The 15,281-nt window shown below is 70.2% G+C and overlaps 4 non-coding genes across 4 annotated transcripts; all 4 read left to right on the top strand.

The window, feature by feature from the left end:
- Positions 1 to 1,222: 1,222 nt before the first annotated feature.
- On the top strand, positions 1,223 to 1,341 carry LOC139044615 (5S ribosomal RNA). The gene has a single exon (XR_011501682.1). It is a non-coding gene; the product is annotated as a 5S ribosomal RNA (ribosomal RNA).
- A 4,135-nt stretch (positions 1,342 to 5,476) lies between these two features.
- LOC139044614 (5S ribosomal RNA) lies at positions 5,477 to 5,595 on the top strand. The gene has a single exon (XR_011501681.1). It is a non-coding gene; the product is annotated as a 5S ribosomal RNA (ribosomal RNA).
- A 4,133-nt stretch (positions 5,596 to 9,728) lies between these two features.
- On the top strand, positions 9,729 to 9,847 carry LOC139044612 (5S ribosomal RNA). The gene has a single exon (XR_011501679.1). It is a non-coding gene; the product is annotated as a 5S ribosomal RNA (ribosomal RNA).
- Positions 9,848 to 13,992: 4,145 nt separating this feature from the next.
- LOC139044611 (5S ribosomal RNA) lies at positions 13,993 to 14,111 on the top strand. Its single transcript, XR_011501678.1, has one exon. It is a non-coding gene; the product is annotated as a 5S ribosomal RNA (ribosomal RNA).
- The last annotated feature ends 1,170 nt before the right edge of the window (positions 14,112 to 15,281 follow it).

The following is a 15,281-nucleotide window of genomic DNA, read 5'->3' as shown; positions in this document are numbered from 1 at the left end:
AGGAACACACAAACCCGGACGCACACACACACACAGGCACACAGACACACAGGCGCGCGCGCGCGCGCGCGCACACACACACACACACACACACACGCCTACACACCCACTCGCACAACCCGCACAAGCACACGCACACGCAAGCGCAGACAGAGCGCGCCAGCGAGCTCCGGTGCCTGCCTGTGGTTCCTGGGCGATGGCGGGGCAGCGATGCCGGGAGCCCGGGACTCCTGAGAGCCTGTCTGCGCGGCCTAGGGCCCCAGGGGTGATCGCCAGCCCCGGGGCCCCTGCCTCCTGGCCCGGGCCCAGCTCCAGCACCACCGCCCTCCTGGGGGGGAAGCGAGCTCTTGGGCAGAGCCTCTCTGGGTCAGGGTGGGTGTCTGTCTAGGTCCGTGTCTTGGATCCTCTCCGTGTCGCCGTTTCTCTGTTTCTCCGTGTCTCTGTCTCTGTCTCTGTCTCTGGGTCTCTGGGCTGGCGCCAGCAGGAGCTGTCCAGGGTCCCCGCGAGGGGCGGGTTGGGGGCGGGGTGCCGGTCTCCTGGGCGGCGCTGGCGGGGGGGAAGTGTGGCCGCCCCGCCTCCCCGCTCCCTCAGGGGCAGCGCGGCGGGCTTCCGCTGACGCCCTCTGGTCGCGCCGGTGGCTCCGCCTGGGTTTGGGCAAGTCGGGGCCCGGCCGGCGCCGCAGAGGTCAGGGCTCCCGCTGGGAGGCCCCTCGGGCCGGAGGGGACTCAGAGGAGCACGGGCCCGGCGGCCCGACGCCCCGACGCCTCGGGCCAAGTGCCCCGCGCCACCCCCCTCCCAGCAGCCGCATCTCCTGCGACCCATCGCCGGATCCGAGCGGCCAGGGCGGCCTGGAGTGTTCCCGGGCCGCGAGGGGAGAGCGCCCAGCCAGGCGCCCCGCCCCCATCCCCGCCCCCACCGCCGCCCCCACCACCCCTCGTTTCCCACCGCCGCCCGCCCCGCCCCGCCTCCTCGCACCCCGGGCTGCTCCAGGCCTCCGCGCCCTGGGAGGGCAGCAGGGCGGGGCAGCGCAGGGTTTGGCTGGCCCGCTGGCCGCGCCCGAGGCGGCCGCGGCGGGAGGCAGCAGCGGGAGGAAGGCGGCAGGCCGGGCGCGGGCGCAGGGGGCGCCGGCGGCGGGTGCGCGTCACAGAGGCCTGGGCGCGCGCGAGCCGCGGGCCGGGCGACGCGGCGCGGCTTCTTAGGGGCGCCGGCGGCAGGCGCCAGCGTCTACGGCCATACCACCCTGAACGCGCCCGATCTCGTCTGATCTCGGAAGCTAAGCAGGGTCGGGCCTGGTTAGTACTTGGATGGGAGACCGCCTGGGAATACCGGGTGCTGTAGGCTTTTGCCTCCCTCGCCTTTTGCCGCCGGCCGGGCGCGGCTCCCTCCGCGCTCCTGCCGCCCCTCCTCCGTCCTGCGGCCTCCGGCCTCCGTCCTCCGCGGACGCCCCCCACCCCTCCAGCCAGCCCGACCCCCCCCACCCTCCCCCTCCCCTCCCGCCCCCCTCCGCACCGCGGGCCCGCCGGCGCCGCCCATGGGCAGGGCCCAACCCCTCCCCGCCACAGCCCAACCCTTCCAGCTCGCGGCCCCACCCGAACCCAGGGCCAATCGGGGCCAGCCCGGCGGGACCGGGACCGGGACCGGGACCGGGGACCCCGACGCCGCACACGCCGCCGGCCGGCTCCCTCTGGCCTCGGCCTCTTCCCACCCGCTCGGCTCCCGCTCCGGTGACACCCCAGCCCTTCCCTCGGCGCCCCGCCCCCGCCGCCCCAGCCGCCGGGTAGAGTCGTCCTGTCAGGTGGAACGGATTCCACGGCGGTGCCGGGAGGCCCAAACGGGTCCCAAAGCGACCAGCCCCGCCCACCGAGGAAAGGCACCTGGTCAGGCTTTTCCAGACACCGCCCGCTTCTCCAAGGACAGGGCGGACTGGGTTAGAGAGGAGCGTCTCGGGCACCTCACCCAAGACGGGATGGCTTCTGCCTTTGCTGGCGTCTCTGCCGCTGCAGGTCATCTTCTAAAACCTGGTACCCGCTTGCTTGTCCTTGAGAGGCTCATTCACAATCAACACTCCTTTCCCGACCTAAGTTTGTCCCTGTCAGTTTGTCTCGCTTTTCCTTCCAGAAGCCCCCTTCCCGGGGTGGGGGGGAGGGGGGGAGGTGGTGGTGGTGGGGGGGGGTAGGGGGGTGGGTGGGTCTGAGTTTCAAGCTCCACCTGACTAGGATCCCATTCTGCTTTCGCCTTCGGGCGGTCCTGCCTCGCTTGGAAACGCTGCTACGTTGCTCCTGGTGGATGAGCTTGCGTTCGTTTTGAGTTTGAGAACGCTGGATGCAAAGACGAGGAGTCTTGATGGCTGAGGCTTTTGGTGTCCCCTCACTCGGGGGCCTCCCTCTCTTCCCGCCTCCCCCCGCCTCCCCACCCACCCCCTCACACCCGACCCCTACCACCCCAGGGCCCCGGCCGGGCCCCGCCCCTCCAGGCCGCATCTGTCAGAGGGAGTTGAAAAGCCTCCTGACAGGACACGTCCTCCCTCAGCAGCCAGCCCTTCCTGGCTCCCTGGCTTCAGCTTTCCGTTCGCGTGGCTCGGGCAGCCTTTCGCATCTTCTTTGCACCTGCCTGTGTTTGCAACAGAGGACCGTGGCCAAGGGATCCAGGAAACCGGGAGGAGAGCTGGCTTCCGGGGAGGCGAATGGGAAGGACAGGGAGGCAGAGAGGGAGCCTTGCCTCAGAGAACGGACTTTGAACCCCCGAAGGGAAAAGTCCTCCAGATAAATCACGTCTTCCCCACCGAATCCAAGAGCCATACTCGCTCGCTGTGGAAAAATGGGGACATCCCGGTCAAAGCAGGACGAGAGAGGACCCAAAGCTCCCTCCTCTCCCCGTTCAGCCATCGTCGTCCTGGGAGGGAGTCTCTTCGCGGTTCGCTTCTCCTGCCGGCCCCGTTTCCCCTCCTGCCAACCCAGCGCCTCTATCGCCTGCTCCTCGCTTCCTCGGGCTGCGGGCTGCGGGCTGCGGGATGGGGGAGGGGGGGGGTGCGGTGCGCGTCGCTCCCTGCCAGCTCGTGCCCGGGGTGGTTCTGACGGGTCCCCGGATCTGATCTCCGAGGAGCACCTTCTGCGGGGAGAAGCGGGACTGCGTCCCTGTCAGTTTCCCGGAGCGCGGGACCGGAGCCTTGCCCCGAAACGCAGGCTCGGGAGACCGAAGTCCTGAGCTGAAACCCAAGGGGCGCCGTCTCCCGCGAGTGACGTGCCCTCCCTGAGCTGCGCTTTCCTCCTCTGGTGCGAGGGGGTCCTGGCGTTCGTGCCTCCTTGCGGGGGCGAGTGCTGGTGAGAACGCAAGCGGGAAATACGGAGCAGACCGCTCAGCACGGAGCGCGGCCTCGGTGGGGGCCCGGGCCTCGGCCGCCGTCCTTCCCCACGAGCCTACTTCTTGCCGCCGAGGCTCATCCAGCACCCAGGGATCGATCGCCTGGCTGCTTCCGGCCAGACACTCTCCTAGGTGCTGGCCACCCAGCAGCCGAGAACGCGGGTGCCAATCTCGGCCTCCGGGGCGTTCGCCTCCTCGCCTCTGGGGCCGCAAGACCAGCGGTGTGCCTACGCATGCCGGCCAGAGGTGGCAGAACCTGACGAGGACACGTGCCGTGGAAAATGGAGAGCTTGGCGCCCCGGAGGGCCTCGTCGGACGTCTGTGGATGGCCGTCGCTCTCTTTGCCGAAGCCCGCCCCCTGCCCATCTTCTCTCCGTCCCAGGGTCCCCTTTCCAGTGGGACGCAAGAAGGCCCACAGGGCCCAAACGCTGGAGACGGGCAGCGCACACAGCGCGCCCTGGGTCCCGGGGGGTGCGGCGGGAAAGCCTTGCGGCACAGAACCCTGAAGCCCAGAGGTCTCGAGACAGGGAGAGCCGGGACGTCGGCAGGCACCGACGGGCCTTCGGACGCGACTCTTCCTCCCCGTCATCACACCGTGCTGCTCCTCCCTCCGTCCTGGGCGCGAGCGCGCTCTTGGGAAGACGGAGGCGCCTTCGTCGGTGACCTAGCGGGCGGGAGATCCCGGGCAACGTCCCCAGCGGCACTTGAGCAGAACGGGGACGCTGCGGTCGGTCGTCGGGGAGGGGCTTCTACATGTCTGGTAGATGGAGCTGCTTTCTCGTGCCAAGTTCTCTGGGCCCTGACTTTTCTGCCTGCTCCTTCTATCAACTCAGTAAGGTCGGGGGTGCCCGGCAGAAAGAGGAAAAGAGCCAGAGCGAAGAAGCGGAGAGAAAGGAACACACAAACCCGGACGCACACACACACACAGGCACACAGACACACAGGCGCGCGCGCGCGCGCGCGCACACACACACACACACACACACACACGCCTACACACCCACTCGCACAACCCGCACAAGCACACGCACACGCAAGCGCAGACAGAGCGCGCCAGCGAGCTCCGGTGCCTGCCTGTGGTTCCTGGGCGATGGCGGGGCAGCGATGCCGGGAGCCCGGGACTCCTGAGAGCCTGTCTGCGCGGCCTAGGGCCCCAGGGGTGATCGCCAGCCCCGGGGCCCCTGCCTCCTGGCCCGGGCCCAGCTCCAGCACCACCGCCCTCCTGGGGGGGAAGCGAGCTCTTGGGCAGAGCCTCTCTGGGTCAGGGTGGGTGTCTGTCTAGGTCCGTGTCTTGGATCCTCTCCGTGTCGCCGTTTCTCTGTTTCTCCGTGTCTCTGTCTCTGTCTCTGTCTCTGGGTCTCTGGGCTGGCGCCAGCAGGAGCTGTCCAGGGTCCCCGCGAGGGGCGGGTTGGGGGCGGGGTGCCGGTCTCCTGGGCGGCGCTGGCGGGGGGGAAGTGTGGCCGCCCCGCCTCCCCGCTCCCTCAGGGGCAGCGCGGCGGGCTTCCGCTGACGCCCTCTGGTCGCGCCGGTGGCTCCGCCTGGGTTTGGGCAAGTCGGGGCCCGGCCGGCGCCGCAGAGGTCAGGGCTCCCGCTGGGAGGCCCCTCGGGCCGGAGGGGACTCAGAGGAGCACGGGCCCGGCGGCCCGACGCCCCGACGCCTCGGGCCAAGTGCCCCGCGCCACCCCCCTCCCAGCAGCCGCATCTCCTGCGACCCATCGCCGGATCCGAGCGGCCAGGGCGGCCTGGAGTGTTCCCGGGCCGCGAGGGGAGAGCGCCCAGCCAGGCGCCCCGCCCCCATCCCCGCCCCCACCGCCGCCCCCACCACCCCTCGTTTCCCACCGCCGCCCGCCCCGCCCCGCCTCCTCGCACCCCGGGCTGCTCCAGGCCTCCGCGCCCTGGGAGGGCAGCAGGGCGGGGCAGCGCAGGGTTTGGCTGGCCCGCTGGCCGCGCCCGAGGCGGCCGCGGCGGGAGGCAGCAGCGGGAGGAAGGCGGCAGGCCGGGCGCGGGCGCAGGGGGCGCCGGCGGCGGGTGCGCGTCACAGAGGCCTGGGCGCGCGCGAGCCGCGGGCCGGGCGACGCGGCGCGGCTTCTTAGGGGCGCCGGCGGCAGGCGCCAGCGTCTACGGCCATACCACCCTGAACGCGCCCGATCTCGTCTGATCTCGGAAGCTAAGCAGGGTCGGGCCTGGTTAGTACTTGGATGGGAGACCGCCTGGGAATACCGGGTGCTGTAGGCTTTTGCCTCCCTCGCCTTTTGCCGCCGGCCGGGCGCGGCTCCCTCCGCGCTCCTGCCGCCCCTCCTCCGTCCTGCGGCCTCCGGCCTCCGTCCTCCGCGGACGCCCCCCACCCCTCCAGCCAGCCCGACCCCCCCCACCCTCCCCCTCCCCTCCCGCCCCCCTCCGCACCGCGGGCCCGCCGGCGCCGCCCATGGGCAGGGCCCAACCCCTCCCCGCCACAGCCCAACCCTTCCAGCTCGCGGCCCCACCCGAACCCAGGGCCAATCGGGGCCAGCCCGGCGGGACCGGGACCGGGACCGGGACCGGGACCCCGACGCCGCACACGCCGCCGGCCGGCTCCCTCTGGCCTCGGCCTCTTCCCACCCGCTCGGCTCCCGCTCCGGTGACACCCCAGCCCTTCCCTCGGCGCCCCGCCCCCGCCGCCCCAGCCGCCGGGTAGAGTCGTCCTGTCAGGTGGAACGGATTCCACGGCGGTGCCGGGAGGCCCAAACGGGTCCCAAAGCGACCAGCCCCGCCCACCGAGGAAAGGCACCTGGTCAGGCTTTTCCAGACACCGCCCGCTTCTCCAAGGACAGGGCGGACTGGGTTAGAGAGGAGCGTCTCGGGCACCTCACCCAAGACGGGATGGCTTCTGCCTTTGCTGGCGTCTCTGCCGCTGCAGGTCATCTTCTAAAACCTGGTACCCGCTTGCTTGTCCTTGAGAGGCTCATTCACAATCAACACTCCTTTCCCGACCTAAGTTTGTCCCTGTCAGTTTGTCTCGCTTTTCCTTCCAGAAGCCCCCTTCCCGGGGTGGGGGGGAGGGGGGGAGGTGGTGGTGGTGGGGGGGGGGTAGGGGGTGGGTGGGTCTGAGTTTCAAGCTCCACCTGACTAGGATCCCATTCTGCTTTCGCCTTCGGGCGGTCCTGCCTCGCTTGGAAACGCTGCTACGTTGCTCCTGGTGGATGAGCTTGCGTTCGTTTTGAGTTTGAGAACGCTGGATGCAAAGACGAGGAGTCTTGATGGCTGAGGCTTTTGGTGTCCCCTCACTCGGGGGCCTCCCTCTCTTCCCGCCTCCCCCCGCCTCCCCACCCACCCCCTCACACCCGACCCCTACCACCCCAGGGCCCCGGCCGGGCCCCGCCCCTCCAGGCCGCATCTGTCAGAGGGAGTTGAAAAGCCTCCTGACAGGACACGTCCTCCCTCAGCAGCCAGCCCTTCCTGGCTCCCTGGCTTCAGCTTTCCGTTCGCGTGGCTCGGGCAGCCTTTCGCATCTTCTTTGCACCTGCCTGTGTTTGCAACAGAGGACCGTGGCCAAGGGATCCAGGAAACCGGGAGGAGAGCTGGCTTCCGGGGAGGCGAATGGGAAGGACAGGGAGGCAGAGAGGGAGCCTTGCCTCAGAGAACGGACTTTGAACCCCCGAAGGGAAAAGTCCTCCAGATAAATCACGTCTTCCCCACCGAATCCAAGAGCCATACTCGCTCGCTGTGGAAAAATGGGGACATCCCGGTCAAAGCAGGACGAGAGAGGACCCAAAGCTCCCTCCTCTCCCCGTTCAGCCATCGTCGTCCTGGGAGGGAGTCTCTTCGCGGTTCGCTTCTCCTGCCGGCCCCGTTTCCCCTCCTGCCAACCCAGCGCCTCTATCGCCTGCTCCTCGCTTCCTCGGGCTGCGGGCTGCGGGCTGCGGGATGGGGGAGGGGGGGGTGCGGTGCGCGTCGCTCCCTGCCAGCTCGTGCCCGGGGTGGTTCTGACGGGTCCCCGGATCTGATCTCCGAGGAGCACCTTCTGCGGGGAGAAGCGGGACTGCGTCCCTGTCAGTTTCCCGGAGCGCGGGACCGGAGCCTTGCCCCGAAACGCAGGCTCGGGAGACCGAAGTCCTGAGCTGAAACCCAAGGGGCGCCGTCTCCCGCGAGTGACGTGCCCTCCCTGAGCTGCGCTTTCCTCCTCTGGTGCGAGGGGGTCCTGGCGTTCGTGCCTCCTTGCGGGGGCGAGTGCTGGTGAGAACGCAAGCGGGAAATACGGAGCAGACCGCTCAGCACGGAGCGCGGCCTCGGTGGGGGCCCGGGCCTCGGCCGCCGTCCTTCCCCACGAGCCTACTTCTTGCCGCCGAGGCTCATCCAGCACCCAGGGATCGATCGCCTGGCTGCTTCCGGCCAGACACTCTCCTAGGTGCTGGCCACCCAGCAGCCGAGAACGCGGGTGCCAATCTCGGCCTCCGGGGCGTTCGCCTCCTCGCCTCTGGGGCCGCAAGACCAGCGGTGTGCCTACGCATGCCGGCCAGAGGTGGCAGAACCTGACGAGGACACGTGCCGTGGAAAATGGAGAGCTTGGCGCCCCGGAGGGCCTCGTCGGACGTCTGTGGATGGCCGTCGCTCTCTTTGCCGAAGCCCGCCCCCTGCCCATCTTCTCTCCGTCCCAGGGTCCCCTTTCCAGTGGGACGCAAGAAGGCCCACAGGGCCCAAACGCTGGAGACGGGCAGCGCACACAGCGCGCCCTGGGTCCCGGGGGGTGCGGCGGGAAAGCCTTGCGGCACAGAACCCTGAAGCCCAGAGGTCTCGAGACAGGGAGAGCCGGGACGTCGGCAGGCACCGACGGGCCTTCGGACGCGACTCTTCCTCCCCGTCATCACACCGTGCTGCTCCTCCCTCCGTCCTGGGCGCGAGCGCGCTCTTGGGAAGACGGAGGCGCCTTCGTCGGTGACCTAGCGGGCGGGAGATCCCGGGCAACGTCCCCAGCGGCACTTGAGCAGAACGGGGACGCTGCGGTCGGTCGTCGGGGAGGGGCTTCTACATGTCTGGTAGATGGAGCTGCTTTCTCGTGCCAAGTTCTCTGGGCCCTGACTTTTCTGCCTGCTCCTTCTATCAACTCAGTAAGGTCGGGGGTGCCCGGCAGAAAGAGGAAAAGAGCCAGAGCGAAGAAGCGGAGAGAAAGGAACACACAAACCCGGACGCACACACACACACAGGCACACAGACACACAGGCGCGCGCGCGCGCGCACACACACACACACACACACACACACACACGCCTACACACCCACTCGCACAACCCGCACAAGCACACGCACACGCAAGCGCAGACAGAGCGCGCCAGCGAGCTCCGGTGCCTGCCTGTGGTTCCTGGGCGATGGCGGGGCAGCGATGCCGGGAGCCCGGGACTCCTGAGAGCCTGTCTGCGCGGCCTAGGGCCCCAGGGGTGATCGCCAGCCCCGGGGCCCCTGCCTCCTGGCCCGGGCCCAGCTCCAGCACCACCGCCCTCCTGGGGGGGAAGCGAGCTCTTGGGCAGAGCCTCTCTGGGTCAGGGTGGGTGTCTGTCTAGGTCCGTGTCTTGGATCCTCTCCGTGTCGCCGTTTCTCTGTTTCTCCGTGTCTCTGTCTCTGTCTCTGTCTCTGGGTCTCTGGGCTGGCGCCAGCAGGAGCTGTCCAGGGTCCCCGCGAGGGGCGGGTTGGGGGCGGGGTGCCGGTCTCCTGGGCGGCGCTGGCGGGGGGGAAGTGTGGCCGCCCCGCCTCCCCGCTCCCTCAGGGGCAGCGCGGCGGGCTTCCGCTGACGCCCTCTGGTCGCGCCGGTGGCTCCGCCTGGGTTTGGGCAAGTCGGGGCCCGGCCGGCGCCGCAGAGGTCAGGGCTCCCGCTGGGAGGCCCCTCGGGCCGGAGGGGACTCAGAGGAGCACGGGCCCGGCGGCCCGACGCCCCGACGCCTCGGGCCAAGTGCCCCGCGCCACCCCCCTCCCAGCAGCCGCATCTCCTGCGACCCATCGCCGGATCCGAGCGGCCAGGGCGGCCTGGAGTGTTCCCGGGCCGCGAGGGGAGAGCGCCCAGCCAGGCGCCCCGCCCCCATCCCCGCCCCCACCGCCGCCCCCACCACCCCTCGTTTCCCACCGCCGCCCGCCCCGCCCCGCCTCCTCGCACCCCGGGCTGCTCCAGGCCTCCGCGCCCTGGGAGGGCAGCAGGGCGGGGCAGCGCAGGGTTTGGCTGGCCCGCTGGCCGCGCCCGAGGCGGCCGCGGCGGGAGGCAGCAGCGGGAGGAAGGCGGCAGGCCGGGCGCGGGCGCAGGGGGCGCCGGCGGCGGGTGCGCGTCACAGAGGCCTGGGCGCGCGCGAGCCGCGGGCCGGGCGACGCGGCGCGGCTTCTTAGGGGCGCCGGCGGCAGGCGCCAGCGTCTACGGCCATACCACCCTGAACGCGCCCGATCTCGTCTGATCTCGGAAGCTAAGCAGGGTCGGGCCTGGTTAGTACTTGGATGGGAGACCGCCTGGGAATACCGGGTGCTGTAGGCTTTTGCCTCCCTCGCCTTTTGCCGCCGGCCGGGCGCGGCTCCCTCCGCGCTCCTGCCGCCCCTCCTCCGTCCTGCGGCCTCCGGCCTCCGTCCTCCGCGGACGCCCCCCACCCCTCCAGCCAGCCCGACCCCCCCCACCCTCCCCCTCCCCTCCCGCCCCCCTCCGCACCGCGGGCCCGCCGGCGCCGCCCATGGGCAGGGCCCAACCCCTCCCCGCCACAGCCCAACCCTTCCAGCTCGCGGCCCCACCCGAACCCAGGGCCAATCGGGGCCAGCCCGGCGGGACCGGGACCGGGACCGGGACCGGGACCGGGACCGGGACCCCGACGCCGCACACGCCGCCGGCCGGCTCCCTCTGGCCTCGGCCTCTTCCCACCCGCTCGGCTCCCGCTCCGGTGACACCCCAGCCCTTCCCTCGGCGCCCCGCCCCCGCCGCCCCAGCCGCCGGGTAGAGTCGTCCTGTCAGGTGGAACGGATTCCACGGCGGTGCCGGGAGGCCCAAACGGGTCCCAAAGCGACCAGCCCCGCCCACCGAGGAAAGGCACCTGGTCAGGCTTTTCCAGACACCGCCCGCTTCTCCAAGGACAGGGCGGACTGGGTTAGAGAGGAGCGTCTCGGGCACCTCACCCAAGACGGGATGGCTTCTGCCTTTGCTGGCGTCTCTGCCGCTGCAGGTCATCTTCTAAAACCTGGTACCCGCTTGCTTGTCCTTGAGAGGCTCATTCACAATCAACACTCCTTTCCCGACCTAAGTTTGTCCCTGTCAGTTTGTCTCGCTTTTCCTTCCAGAAGCCCCCTTCCCGGGGTGGGGGGGAGGGGGGGAGGTGGTGGTGGTGGGGGGGGGTAGGGGGGTGGGTGGGTCTGAGTTTCAAGCTCCACCTGACTAGGATCCCATTCTGCTTTCGCCTTCGGGCGGTCCTGCCTCGCTTGGAAACGCTGCTACGTTGCTCCTGGTGGATGAGCTTGCGTTCGTTTTGAGTTTGAGAACGCTGGATGCAAAGACGAGGAGTCTTGATGGCTGAGGCTTTTGGTGTCCCCTCACTCGGGGGCCTCCCTCTCTTCCCGCCTCCCCCCGCCTCCCCACCCACCCCCTCACACCCGACCCCTACCACCCCAGGGCCCCGGCCGGGCCCCGCCCCTCCAGGCCGCATCTGTCAGAGGGAGTTGAAAAGCCTCCTGACAGGACACGTCCTCCCTCAGCAGCCAGCCCTTCCTGGCTCCCTGGCTTCAGCTTTCCGTTCGCGTGGCTCGGGCAGCCTTTCGCATCTTCTTTGCACCTGCCTGTGTTTGCAACAGAGGACCGTGGCCAAGGGATCCAGGAAACCGGGAGGAGAGCTGGCTTCCGGGGAGGCGAATGGGAAGGACAGGGAGGCAGAGAGGGAGCCTTGCCTCAGAGAACGGACTTTGAACCCCCGAAGGGAAAAGTCCTCCAGATAAATCACGTCTTCCCCACCGAATCCAAGAGCCATACTCGCTCGCTGTGGAAAAATGGGGACATCCCGGTCAAAGCAGGACGAGAGAGGACCCAAAGCTCCCTCCTCTCCCCGTTCAGCCATCGTCGTCCTGGGAGGGAGTCTCTTCGCGGTTCGCTTCTCCTGCCGGCCCCGTTTCCCCTCCTGCCAACCCAGCGCCTCTATCGCCTGCTCCTCGCTTCCTCGGGCTGCGGGCTGCGGGCTGCGGGATGGGGGAGGGGGGGGTGCGGTGCGCGTCGCTCCCTGCCAGCTCGTGCCCGGGGTGGTTCTGACGGGTCCCCGGATCTGATCTCCGAGGAGCACCTTCTGCGGGGAGAAGCGGGACTGCGTCCCTGTCAGTTTCCCGGAGCGCGGGACCGGAGCCTTGCCCCGAAACGCAGGCTCGGGAGACCGAAGTCCTGAGCTGAAACCCAAGGGGCGCCGTCTCCCGCGAGTGACGTGCCCTCCCTGAGCTGCGCTTTCCTCCTCTGGTGCGAGGGGGTCCTGGCGTTCGTGCCTCCTTGCGGGGGCGAGTGCTGGTGAGAACGCAAGCGGGAAATACGGAGCAGACCGCTCAGCACGGAGCGCGGCCTCGGTGGGGGCCCGGGCCTCGGCCGCCGTCCTTCCCCACGAGCCTACTTCTTGCCGCCGAGGCTCATCCAGCACCCAGGGATCGATCGCCTGGCTGCTTCCGGCCAGACACTCTCCTAGGTGCTGGCCACCCAGCAGCCGAGAACGCGGGTGCCAATCTCGGCCTCCGGGGCGTTCGCCTCCTCGCCTCTGGGGCCGCAAGACCAGCGGTGTGCCTACGCATGCCGGCCAGAGGTGGCAGAACCTGACGAGGACACGTGCCGTGGAAAATGGAGAGCTTGGCGCCCCGGAGGGCCTCGTCGGACGTCTGTGGATGGCCGTCGCTCTCTTTGCCGAAGCCCGCCCCCTGCCCATCTTCTCTCCGTCCCAGGGTCCCCTTTCCAGTGGGACGCAAGAAGGCCCACAGGGCCCAAACGCTGGAGACGGGCAGCGCACACAGCGCGCCCTGGGTCCCGGGGGGTGCGGCGGGAAAGCCTTGCGGCACAGAACCCTGAAGCCCAGAGGTCTCGAGACAGGGAGAGCCGGGACGTCGGCAGGCACCGACGGGCCTTCGGACGCGACTCTTCCTCCCCGTCATCACACCGTGCTGCTCCTCCCTCCGTCCTGGGCGCGAGCGCGCTCTTGGGAAGACGGAGGCGCCTTCGTCGGTGACCTAGCGGGCGGGAGATCCCGGGCAACGTCCCCAGCGGCACTTGAGCAGAACGGGGACGCTGCGGTCGGTCGTCGGGGAGGGGCTTCTACATGTCTGGTAGATGGAGCTGCTTTCTCGTGCCAAGTTCTCTGGGCCCTGACTTTTCTGCCTGCTCCTTCTATCAACTCAGTAAGGTCGGGGGTGCCCGGCAGAAAGAGGAAAAGAGCCAGAGCGAAGAAGCGGAGAGAAAGGAACACACAAACCCGGACGCACACACACACACAGGCACACAGACACACAGGCGCGCGCGCGCGCGCGCGCACACACACACACACACACACACACACGCCTACACACCCACTCGCACAACCCGCACAAGCACACGCACACGCAAGCGCAGACAGAGCGCGCCAGCGAGCTCCGGTGCCTGCCTGTGGTTCCTGGGCGATGGCGGGGCAGCGATGCCGGGAGCCCGGGACTCCTGAGAGCCTGTCTGCGCGGCCTAGGGCCCCAGGGGTGATCGCCAGCCCCGGGGCCCCTGCCTCCTGGCCCGGGCCCAGCTCCAGCACCACCGCCCTCCTGGGGGGGAAGCGAGCTCTTGGGCAGAGCCTCTCTGGGTCAGGGTGGGTGTCTGTCTAGGTCCGTGTCTTGGATCCTCTCCGTGTCGCCGTTTCTCTGTTTCTCCGTGTCTCTGTCTCTGTCTCTGTCTCTGGGTCTCTGGGCTGGCGCCAGCAGGAGCTGTCCAGGGTCCCCGCGAGGGGCGGGTTGGGGGCGGGGTGCCGGTCTCCTGGGCGGCGCTGGCGGGGGGGAAGTGTGGCCGCCCCGCCTCCCCGCTCCCTCAGGGGCAGCGCGGCGGGCTTCCGCTGACGCCCTCTGGTCGCGCCGGTGGCTCCGCCTGGGTTTGGGCAAGTCGGGGCCCGGCCGGCGCCGCAGAGGTCAGGGCTCCCGCTGGGAGGCCCCTCGGGCCGGAGGGGACTCAGAGGAGCACGGGCCCGGCGGCCCGACGCCCCGACGCCTCGGGCCAAGTGCCCCGCGCCACCCCCCTCCCAGCAGCCGCATCTCCTGCGACCCATCGCCGGATCCGAGCGGCCAGGGCGGCCTGGAGTGTTCCCGGGCCGCGAGGGGAGAGCGCCCAGCCAGGCGCCCCGCCCCCATCCCCGCCCCCACCGCCGCCCCCACCACCCCTCGTTTCCCACCGCCGCCCGCCCCGCCCCGCCTCCTCGCACCCCGGGCTGCTCCAGGCCTCCGCGCCCTGGGAGGGCAGCAGGGCGGGGCAGCGCAGGGTTTGGCTGGCCCGCTGGCCGCGCCCGAGGCGGCCGCGGCGGGAGGCAGCAGCGGGAGGAAGGCGGCAGGCCGGGCGCGGGCGCAGGGGGCGCCGGCGGCGGGTGCGCGTCACAGAGGCCTGGGCGCGCGCGAGCCGCGGGCCGGGCGACGCGGCGCGGCTTCTTAGGGGCGCCGGCGGCAGGCGCCAGCGTCTACGGCCATACCACCCTGAACGCGCCCGATCTCGTCTGATCTCGGAAGCTAAGCAGGGTCGGGCCTGGTTAGTACTTGGATGGGAGACCGCCTGGGAATACCGGGTGCTGTAGGCTTTTGCCTCCCTCGCCTTTTGCCGCCGGCCGGGCGCGGCTCCCTCCGCGCTCCTGCCGCCCCTCCTCCGTCCTGCGGCCTCCGGCCTCCGTCCTCCGCGGACGCCCCCCACCCCTCCAGCCAGCCCGACCCCCCCCACCCTCCCCCTCCCCTCCCGCCCCCCTCCGCACCGCGGGCCCGCCGGCGCCGCCCATGGGCAGGGCCCAACCCCTCCCCGCCACAGCCCAACCCTTCCAGCTCGCGGCCCCACCCGAACCCAGGGCCAATCGGGGCCAGCCCGGCGGGACCGGGACCGGGACCGGGACCGGGACCCCGACGCCGCACACGCCGCCGGCCGGCTCCCTCTGGCCTCGGCCTCTTCCCACCCGCTCGGCTCCCGCTCCGGTGACACCCCAGCCCTTCCCTCGGCGCCCCGCCCCCGCCGCCCCAGCCGCCGGGTAGAGTCGTCCTGTCAGGTGGAACGGATTCCACGGCGGTGCCGGGAGGCCCAAACGGGTCCCAAAGCGACCAGCCCCGCCCACCGAGGAAAGGCACCTGGTCAGGCTTTTCCAGACACCGCCCGCTTCTCCAAGGACAGGGCGGACTGGGTTAGAGAGGAGCGTCTCGGGCACCTCACCCAAGACGGGATGGCTTCTGCCTTTGCTGGCGTCTCTGCCGCTGCAGGTCATCTTCTAAAACCTGGTACCCGCTTGCTTGTCCTTGAGAGGCTCATTCACAATCAACACTCCTTTCCCGACCTAAGTTTGTCCCTGTCAGTTTGTCTCGCTTTTCCTTCCAGAAGCCCCCTTCCCGGGGTGGGGGGGAGGGGGGGAGGTGGTGGTGGTGGGGGGGGGTAGGGGGGTGGGTGGGTCTGAGTTTCAAGCTCCACCTGACTAGGATCCCATTCTGCTTTCGCCTTCGGGCGGTCCTGCCTCGCTTGGAAACGCTGCTACGTTGCTCCTGGTGGATGAGCTTGCGTTCGTTTTGAGTTTGAGAACGCTGGATGCAAAGACGAGGAGTCTTGATGGCTGAGGCTTTTGGTGTCCCCTCACTCGGGGGCCTCCCTCTCTTCCCGCCTCCCCCCGCCTCCCCACCCACCCCCTCACACCCGACCCCTACCACCCCAGGGCCCCGGCCGGGCCCCGCCCCTCCAGGCCGCATCTGTCAGAGGGAGTTGAAAAGCCTCCTGACAG

The sequence above is a fragment of the Equus asinus genome, chromosome 2, assembly GCF_041296235.1.
Source record: "Equus asinus isolate D_3611 breed Donkey chromosome 2, EquAss-T2T_v2, whole genome shotgun sequence".
Taxonomy (NCBI): Eukaryota; Metazoa; Chordata; class Mammalia; order Perissodactyla; family Equidae; genus Equus; species Equus asinus.
The sequence above is the reverse complement of the archived record's forward strand: the minus strand, read 5'-3'. Positions and strand labels throughout refer to the sequence as shown.